The following is a 10,199-nucleotide window of genomic DNA, read 5'->3' as shown; positions in this document are numbered from 1 at the left end:
CATGTTCTCAGTGGCAGTTCTGGAAAGAGTGCATCACTGTTCCCGCATTCTTGCAGGATTTGCGCCTGGATAAGCAGATTCTTGTAGGGTCCAGGACAGTCCCCCTTTCGATAATCCACAGATGGTAAATATCAGAGCATGTTAAGGGTGGTTCTCCAAGCCTTGCCACCAGAGTTTTATCATGGTCCAATTGCAACCTTTGTGTAAATAATAAAATGGGGGAATTCTAATGTGTGCAATGTGGTGAACTGGAATTTGTGCTTGACGTGATCTTTCAGATTTTGCATTTAAGTGTTTAAATAAAAGACGTCTAATAATGTTCTGGAAGCTTGCTGGAAGATGGTGATGATTGGACCTGGGACTCTCCTCATCTCAAGTTTGAAGGAAACGTTTGTCCTGCTGTTCTAATAGTCATTCCCCCACCCGTCCAATAACGAGACAAGAGGAGGAGAGGACCGGTCCATGTTTCTGGCTCCTCAGAAGAAACACCTGGGGGCACGGGTTATTTAGCCCATCCGGCTGAGCTTCCCTGGGCTACATTCAGCAGCCTCCTGGCTTCTGCCTGCCACAGACCCAGATTCCGTTCTCTGAAGACGGAGAAATGGGAAATTTGAGGCCAGGACCTCTGTGACACTCTGCAGCTGAGGGCCAGCAGGACCACACTCTCCAGCAGGACCCAGCCAGAACTCCAGTGCTCTGTGGGAGAAGGGGGATGCCCTACATCAAGAGTTCAGACTGGGAGCGTCAAAAAGCCTTGTGGCTCTCCAGAACTGAGGACCTCTGGAGGACAAGGAACTTCTTAGCCAAAAAGGAAGGTGGGATTCTCAGGAACTGTAAGGTTTGTGTCCAGAACAAAGATTCTTCTCATGGAACCGTAGGGTTTGCATATGCATCACCTGCTAAGCTGGATTGGTTTCAACAAATTGGGTCATCCTAGCAAGGCGCATGAGCTCAGCCTTTCATAGAAGTCTAGAGTCGGAAGGGAGCTTAGAAGTCCTCTAAGGTTCAGTTGCCTGCTCAGGACAAAAGCCACAAGCGTGTCCTTGATAGACGACTGTCCAGCCTCTGTCTGAAGTTTTCTAATGAAGGAGGACTTCCCACTTCATGTGACAGTCTGTTCCACCGGCTCACAGCTGGTGCAGTCAAGATGTTCCTCTTGATGTGTATGACATTAAGTTTCAAGACACTTTGGGGCAAATGACATTGGGTTAGCTTATGCTTCAGTGTATTATGAATGCAGGTTATGTGGGTTGTGTGAATACTGTCCTGGTCCCACTGGTTGATCAAGGATAGGGTATGTCAGGACTAAGCATCTGAGCCTTGAGTGAAAGGGGATGGGAGACATGAGATGGAGAAGGGAATGAGAGTATTCTCTTTGCCCTAAATGTTAGAACTTGGCGGTCATCCACTGAAACTGACATGAAATATAGGGAGTTTTGGGACAATAAAAGGAAGGACTTCTTTATACTACACAACATTAAAACTAGAATTTGACAGCCAAGAAGGGGGTTTTAAGAGACAGGTGTCAGGTGTATGTTGCTACCTCCAGAACCATTGGCAGCAGACCTGAAATCACAGTGGGGGGTGATGGCAGAAAAAGCCCCCCCCCAGTCTGCTTTTTGGAGCTTCCTGGGGGCATCTAGTCAGCTTCTGAGGGACATGGAAAGCTGGGGTAGGTGAGGCCTGGCCTTATCTGGCCATAGGGCTACTCTTCTGGATAAATATGTCGGAGCACAATGGAAACCAGGATGATGATGATCAGGATGAAGAAGAAGAAGAAAAGAAGAAGAGAAGAAGCTCAGAGCACTTTGATGGAGCTGTTGGGTGAGTTTTTTTCCATTCTGGAGACTGACCTGAGGGAAAGGAGTGAGTGGCAAGAGATCCGTGTTAAAGACAGCAAGTCATATTCCACCCTGCCTGACCCCCTCTGCCCTGCCCCCAACGCTGCTTAGTCAACCCTGCAAAAGTGTAATTAGTGACTGGTGGGTGGGGAGCTTAAATAAATCTGGTTTAAATATTGACCAAAATAAAAAATTAAGGCCGGCCATTAGTGGCATTTTACTGTTGTTCCCAACCCTTCTAAAAGGCTGGTGTAGCACTGAATACCTTCTGGAAAAGGAGAGGTATCCTTATGGTCTTGCAGTAAAAATGCAAGTAAAAATGAACATAAAAATGTTTGCTCTAGAAACATTCCCTGAAAGATTTTTGCCCAAAGATCCAACCTCAGCGTTGGAGTTGCGCTGCGGCCTCTAAAGATGGAATGAGGACTCGGCTGGAGAGACACCTCTGTTGGGCGTCTTGTAAGTGGGGTTGGTTCACCCACTGGTTTTTTTCCCCATCATGGTTTGTTGAAATTTCAGAGATTGCGCTAACTTGTAAGCCCCTGTTTTCAAATCACGATGACCAAATTCTCACCTGTTAAGCCACAAACTACACTATCCACACATTAAAGTAACATGCACATCCAGGCTCTCCCTCTTCGGGCCCCTTAAGGAGAGAGAAGAAGATAATCTTGACCTTTCAAGGATGGCAGGAAAACCATGCAACTGGACTCAGTTGAACTGAACCACGTATGCTTAAAATTCTGACCAGGAAGGAGAGCCAACAACGCAAAATTAGGAGCATGTGGTAAGAGCAAGGGATTTAGAGAGGCGGTGTGGATGGTGTAGTTCTGCTAGGGGCACTTAGTCTTGGTCAGAAGCACCCTGATGCCAAGCTGAGAGAGAAGGTGTGAGCGGATGGCACAACGGGACCCTGGTCCTGGTGGGGCAGGAGCAGGCAATGAAGAAGATGTTGGAGTTCAGGGCAGGGGAGAAAATTCCTTTGGTATGGGCAGAGGGGGGGAGTCGGGGTGGGACGCTCCTGGAGGACACAAGCCCAGTGCCTCTTTGCAGCCCCCTGGTGCCAATGCTGCCTTGGGCTTCCCTGCCGCGTCGCTTCATCCCCGCCTGAGCGGCTAGAAGGATCGGTTTTGGGGTTGCCTGACAGAGGGAAGAAGCTGCTTGTGAGTTGATGGCCATGCTGGCCTTGTCCCTGGGGATCACCGACCTGACGTACGCAGGAGGCCACGCATGAGCTCCAGTGTCCGCCTTGGAGGTGTCTTCCCACCTGCTGATCCAAGGCAGCTCCTGGACTGACTTCCTGAGGGGCTCTGGGAGACGAAGCAGCAGACAAAACACTTGCAGCAAGGTTGGTGTAAGGCAAAGAACGGCCAGACATCGCTAAAGGCTTAAATTCAAGCCTACAGCATGGTAGTAAGAGTGATGAGGCTTGCTTCTCTTATTGCATCCGTGGATAGCTATCCAACAGCTTGTTTAAAGTTCCATGATCCTTTTCAGGAAAATCTGGGCCAGAAGATCCCTTGCATGGTTGTGGCGAAGAATTTGCTCATCATCTGGAGGATAAAAATCACTTGGCATGAGACACTAGCTATCAAGTCCAGTTAAGGTGACAGAAGTCTTGTCTTGCAAGATTATCTGCCATTAGTTTGCATCTGTGGATCCTGAATGAATGGGCAGGGTTCTCTCTATTGTTAGCTCTGCCACCTGCAGATTGGACCCTGTCATGCCTGACTGGTGGAAGTTATCAAGGACACAATGGAAGGGGCTGGGCACTGTTGGTGGTTAATGTGCCTTTGAATGAGGAGAGCTTGCCTGCTGCCTCCTCAAGAAGATGGTAGGACTAGACGATTCCAGCTTGGATCTGGGACCAAAGCCACGTCGATCGCTCTTGAGGGTGAACTGTGGTGGGAGTAGGAGGAATGGGGCTCTCCTGATCCCCTTGTTTCTCTCAGTGCCTTCAGTAAGGTACATACAGACAAGGGATGTATACGGTAAACATTTTTAAAAATAGGCGCTAACCCAGTTTGGAGGCCCCTTTGACCCCACCTGCTTCTGACCAGTGGAATCAGTGGAGACGTTTGTCAACTACTCACAGAGGCGATGGGGTGGTCATTTCCTTCTCAGTCTGGCCTAATCAACCAGGATTGGCAAAAACGGTATGCATGGGATGTAAGTCTCCTGTCTGCCCCAACCTCAGGCTGCAACAAACCTGAGAAGCCGCCATCCCAACTGCAGACAAAGCTGTCAGAGGTGCCCCTCCTGGCGTAAAACTGCAATATAAAATCAAGCTTGGAACAGACTTCCTCTTCAAAGAGATTCACTTGGGCCACCAAGCAATCTTCTCACGCCTCCTGCAGGCAAAAAACTGTAACAGGCCCCAAATTCCTCAAAACCATCCCTCTTTGCCACCATCCCTGCCACAAAGTAAGCTTTGAAGTGGACCTTGTCTCAAGTTCTCCTCCATCGCTTTGATATTCCTTTGTGTAGGTTTTGAGGTAGAGGCCGGTGGCCCTCATGCCAGAGATGTCAGATCTGTAAGCATGCATCAGCTGCTCTGCTTCAAGGCCATGGAGCATCTGCTAATTTGTGGGAAGGTTGGGAGGTAGAAATGAGTTTGAACAGCCATGGATATAAAAGTCATTGGCACTCTTTTGCATGGCTTCATTCTTGTCTGCAAGGACGATTCTTCTTTAGCCCAGCCAGATTGGTGAGATTTGTCCCACGTCAAGCTAAGCCATGCCATGGCAGGAGAGATCCTGGGAAACTGGACACTTCAGCATCAGATCTTCCTCAGCTGGCCATGACATCAATTTGGCTAATGCCGGGAGAGGCCATTCATGAGCGATTATGTTGGCAGCTAATTCTGCTTTTCCATTCCAAAGTCTGACTTGATAGGGGAATTCTTCAGAAAGCTGCTGAAGATTCCTGGGGCACAGGGGCATCCACAGGGAGGGGTAATAAAAATCAGGGTAGTGGCTACAGCTATGGTGGCTATGCAATCAAAGTTGCAACACGTGTAAAAAAAAAGGGGGGATTCCGATTGTATGGTCGGGGCAGCCTTTCCAAACCGGGTGTCCTCCGTGTACATCACAATGGTCATTCCAGTAGTTTTGGCCAATCTGGGGAAATATTTGGAGCGCATCTCATTTTATGTTTATTTTAAAGATAACATTGCAGTCTATCCCTAGAAATTCTACATCATTCTAGGAATTCTGCCTGGTAGTTGAGCGCAACACAAATATGAGTCAGCCATGCGATGTGGGTGTGAAAATAAGGAATGGCAGTTTTAGCTGGCATCAACGGAAGTACAGCTTCCAAATATTTGGAACTTGATGTGTTTTGGCCAGACCCCACAGTGAGAGCTGTGTCCAGTTCTTCAGCACTTTAAGACAGTGTTTCCCAATCATGGCAACTTTAAGATATGTGGACTTCAACTCCCAGAATTCCCCAGCCAACTGCAACTACACAGAAGCTGAGTTCCCCCACCTCCTGAGGAATGAAGTCAAACAGACCCTGGATGTATCTGGGTTGCAGAGGCACCTGCTCAAGATCTCAAAAGAAGACCTCTTAGATCACAGAGACAGAGTTGGATCGATGATGACCCACCAGCTTGTTCAGAGAATTGAACTTGTCCACCCAGAGGAAATACCAGTAGTCCTTGACTTATGACCACAACTGGGACTGGAATTTCTGTTGCTAAGCAATATGGTCATTACGCAAGTCACACTCAATTTTACAACCTTTTTTGCCATGGCCCTTAAGTGAATCACTGCAGTTGTTAAATGAATCGTGTGGTTGTTAAGTGAATCATGCAGCTCCCCATTGATTTTGCTTACCAGGAGCTGGCTGGGAAGGTCTCAAATGACCCTGGGAAGCTGCAACCATCATAAATACGTGCTGGTTGCCAAGTGCCCAAACTCTGATCATGTGACTATGGGGATGCTGAGATGGCCATAAGTGCAGGGACCGGTGGTAAGCCACTTTTTTCAGCGCTGTCATAACTTCACATGGTTGTTAAACAAATAGTCATAAGTTGAGGACTACCTGGACTTGCCAGCCACGTCTTGAAACACCCTCCAGTGCTTGACATTATTTCTGACTTCGACTGAGAGGAAGAAGCACCAGGGGGCACGCATGTTCTCTTGGATGAGGGAGGCCCCATCGCGCCTCTGTGTCCCCAAAATCTCCTTGGCCTTTGTGCGAGACACCTTTGCGCGAGGCCGGCTCTGCCTTGTACTACTTGGAGCCGCCCTCGATGTCCAAAACCTTCAGGATGTCCCCACGCTGGAAACCAAGTTCCTCACCTTCTCTGGCTTTGAAATGGAACCGGGCCAGACTAGAACCAGTCCAGAAAGGGCAACAAGGTTAACAGGAACTAGGAACTGAGGCTGCTGCTCACAAGCCTGTTAATGACCTTTGTTTCAGTCTCTGAGCGGGCAGAAAAGCATTATTTCCCCCCCCCCAATATTCCGAGCGACGTTGGGTAAGTGTGGATCGATGCCCGGAACAAAGGCCTAGTGCGATCCCAAGCAAACGGCCATCAGGGCAGAGGTGGTTTGTGCTGGGCACCTCTCCCTCGGGCTGCTTCTGAACAGGGATCGAGTGCTGTTCTGGGTGGGCAGTGGACCTCTGTCCAGATATTCCAGCTGGCAGGTCAGTGGTATGAGGAGGGGTGCTAGGTAAAGCTGGAAGGAACTTGTGGGCCACCCCTGTGCAGCCTGGCACCTGGTTTCTGGGGCAGCCCAGCTGCGAGGGCCACAGAGACTTTGTGGCAACTGGAAGGGGGCGGGGCACGTCAGCAGCCCTCTCAAAGAGCCAGTAGGAGCCATTCCTGTCAATGAGGCATTGAACATTTTCCATACTACTGTAAAAACGGTACTGCAGGGAAAACGGGGCTATAAAAACAGAACCCATAAGGAGACATGTGAGTTGCCTCCAAAGGGCCGGGGATGAGACGAAGGCAGCGTTACGCTGAAACGACCCTTAACCACAGTTAGCGAAGCATCTTCATGCCAAGGTTAGCAGAACAGGAGGAAGACCGCTGTGCCTTCTCGGGAGAGATGGCGGGAACAGGGTAGATTTAGCTGAGAACCTTCAGTCCAAAGAGCTGGGGTGCCGAGCTTGCGCGGAGGAGAGCTTGGGACAAGATGGCTGAGGGGGACAAGGCAGCCCTCCCCCACAATCTGTAAGGGTGCCAGCGCTTCTGCAATGGAAGGAAAGGTTCCAGACGCTGACTCCCTTGGACTCAGCAGAACTGGACATCGGCCATCTGATCTCCAAACTCCCCTTTTTGGAGATGGTTGTTAGGGAAATGATGGGGCTACAGTTAGAGAAGGCTGCGGTGAGTATGAGTTATCTGGACCCGTAGCAGTCGGGCCCTCTCATGGATGACCTGGGGTGGGATGGGGAGAGAAGGAGCATAACTTATATATTTATTTAAACAATTTAGGTGCCTGCCTATCTCACAAAAGGGACTCTGGACAGTGTAGAAGGACAATTTAATAAATTAAGCATAGTGCCCGAGTGCAACCATCCTTGTCCTCCTAGATCCCTCCGCAGCTTTCGGTAGTGTTGACTATGGCATCCTTTTGGATCCTCTGCTAGAAACAGGAATTGGGGGCACCGTTCCGGGTGCTTCCATTCCTGCCCGCGAGGTGGATGCAATTGGCGGAGAAGGCATACAGATGCTCCGTCCAGGAGCAACCTGCAATTTAGTTCTTTCCCTGATTCTATTTAACAACGGCACAAAACCTTTTTTGGAGGGGGTGTCATCCATATGCTGATGTTACTCAGCCGTACGTCTCCATCCTGGGCCCAGAGGGAAGGGGTGGAATTTCTGACTTGATGCCTGGCGGCTGTCAGGGTCCGGGTGAGAACAAACAGGCTTAGATTCAACCAAAGCAAAACAGAGTAGCTGTTAATTCAGATTCCGTGATTGTAGCACATGGACTCTCAAGGGGGTTTACTGCTACAAAGAGAAGAGGCTCAGAACTTGGAAGTCCTCCTGGACCTTCGGCTCCTCCTCAGGGAAACCCGTCTGGTAAAACCTGGCTCTCCTGGAAGGCCACTGGGATCAGCTGCAGAGCGATTTGCGCCTGTTGTGCTGGTGATTTTTTCTTGTCTGTCTTTGTAGTATTATTAGTATCCTCTTTTTTAAAAAATCTGTAAACCATCCAGAGTCCCTCCAGATTTAGGTGGTGATAAAGCACACACATAAAATAATGAATAGATGTCATTCAGAAGGCCAGGACCTCTTTTCTTCCATGGATTTCAGTCGCAGGAAGGCAGATTCTCCCCGAATGTCAGGGCACCACACTTGAGAGCAGATGGAGGGGAGAACCAATCACTCCAGGAGGTGGGGGCCCACTTTGTTGGTTCTTTTCAAGCAGAGGGTGGGGACCCATCAGCCTAGATGGAGTAGGAGAAGGGCCCCCTGTAGCTCCAGGAATGAAAACCGCCTTTCTGAGAGTAGTAGATGGCATGAAGGGATTTCCGCCACAGAGGCCCTGCGGGTAGCCCTAGAAGCAGGAAGCCCACGCCGTGGCTCTGCTCAAGGGGGGCCCAGAACACACGCCGACCCTTTGAAGCAGAGAGGCATTGCTCTACCAGCTGCCCAAGGAGATGGGTACTGTCTGACAGGTGCCCTGCCACCTGGTGCCCTGCTCTGCTTGCTCCTGCCATACATCAGACGTGCATGGGACAGGAGAGAGGTGCTTGGCCCATTTCGCGTATTTTACAAGGACCTTTTCACGGGACCATAGACTTACTGGGTTGGAAGGTGCCTTAGAAGTCATGTAGCTCCACCCTTTGCCCGGGTCAGGAATCCTCAGACCATCCCGGACAAACCGTTGTTTGAAAACCTCTGGGAATGGAGCATCTCCAGATGGGCTGTTCCATTGCCTAGTAGCTTTTCACGGTGAGGAAATTCTGCCTGCTTCTGAGTTCCTCTCTGTAACAATTCAAGGCTGCTTCTCAAGGGATCACTCAGTGGCCTGATGTTTGTGTCCTCCATGCATGCAAGGTGTGTCCTCAACTTGGAAGGAAACCCTTCTGCTGGACTGGGATGAAGCCTAGCCGACGGACCCCTCAGGTGTTTCCAGGGTTCTTCGATGCCTCCACCCAAGGCTGCCAGATCCGGGGGCTTTAGTTATGCTACGTGTTCCCCTCCAGCTCCAGGAATGGGGAAAGGGCCAGGACCAAGGGCAGGAAGGCTGCTTAGCTTCAGCTGTTGACAATTTGGGTTGATGCTTTGAGCCTTCTTCCTCTGGACAAAAAGCACAGGAACTGCTTTGCCCTTCCGGGGCTGTGCCCCAGCTCCTGGTTCTCAGGACCAGAATGCCTGCAGAGTGAACATGCATGCGTCATCCTCCAGTACAGAGGAGAGTGGCTCCACAGGGAGAAAAGTGGTCTGGGTGGGGGGGGGCGGTGAGGGCCTGCATGTGTGCCATGCCCACCCCCTGCCCTGGAGATGCCTCAGCCAAGGATGAAGTCATCTGATGCAGCCAAGCAGGGATAGCTATGAACTAATACTCTAATCTTTTCCTCCTGAGTCACTTCATCCCACATGGCTGAAATGCAGTGATTCAGGGGCTGCAGCAGCCTTGCGACCCTTATGGAAAGGCATGCTTCTCCAACCTGGTGCCCTCCACCGTTTTAGCCTCCCAGTTCCACTCCCAAAGGCCAGGCTGGCCCAGGCCGGGCTGCTGCTTGGAGCACATTGGGAAGCCAAGGGCTTTGTCTCCAAAGGAACGCATCCTGGCCTTCCCATGGGCAAAATCCAAGCGTATTTGATGCGGAAGCAGGAGATGGACCTGCTAGTCTGATTGGTTGTTCAGCCTGCAAAACCTCTCTTGGGCCTTGAAGGAGCGAGTCATTGCATTGAGTCAGCTGTACCAATTGGGGGCGGGCCCAGGAGGGAAAGTAAGAAATCGGACAGCCCTTCCTTTATTTTTGCAAACGTGTCCAGTTCCTCCAGGAATCAATCAAGTCCGAGACTCTGCATTTCTTAAGTAACAATACTTTAATAAAATTAAGTTCTTAATGTAATTTAGCACATTTAATACAATAACCCTTTCCCTTCTTTGTTTTCCTACAAGTTGTGCAACATCATTATTCTCTTTTTAAAATTTTAAAATTTTAAAAATCTTTTTTACTATATGCCTCAACACTTCTCCTTCTTCTTCTTCTTCTCCTTCTTCTTCTTCTTCTTCTTTTTCTTTTTCTTGTTCTATCTTTTTTTCTTTTGGATTTTTATATAGAGAGAGGAGAGATGGAATCAAAAACAAAACAAAATCCAAATCCTGCCAGGAATGTATGATCAGCTTCCAAAAGATTGACTAGAAATTTCCTATGTTAAAG

General features: G+C 49.5%; 1 pseudogene; it reads right to left on the bottom strand.

The window, feature by feature from the left end:
* Positions 1-506: 506 nt before the first annotated feature.
* Positions 507-9,595, bottom strand: LOC134506514 (growth factor receptor-bound protein 2-like; annotated as a pseudogene).
* Between the last annotated feature and the right edge of the window lie 604 nt (positions 9,596-10,199).

The sequence above is a fragment of the Candoia aspera genome, chromosome 17, assembly GCF_035149785.1.
Source record: "Candoia aspera isolate rCanAsp1 chromosome 17, rCanAsp1.hap2, whole genome shotgun sequence".
NCBI classification, from domain to species: domain Eukaryota; kingdom Metazoa; phylum Chordata; class Lepidosauria; order Squamata; family Boidae; genus Candoia; species Candoia aspera.
The sequence above is the reverse complement of the archived record's forward strand: the minus strand, read 5'-3'. Positions and strand labels throughout refer to the sequence as shown.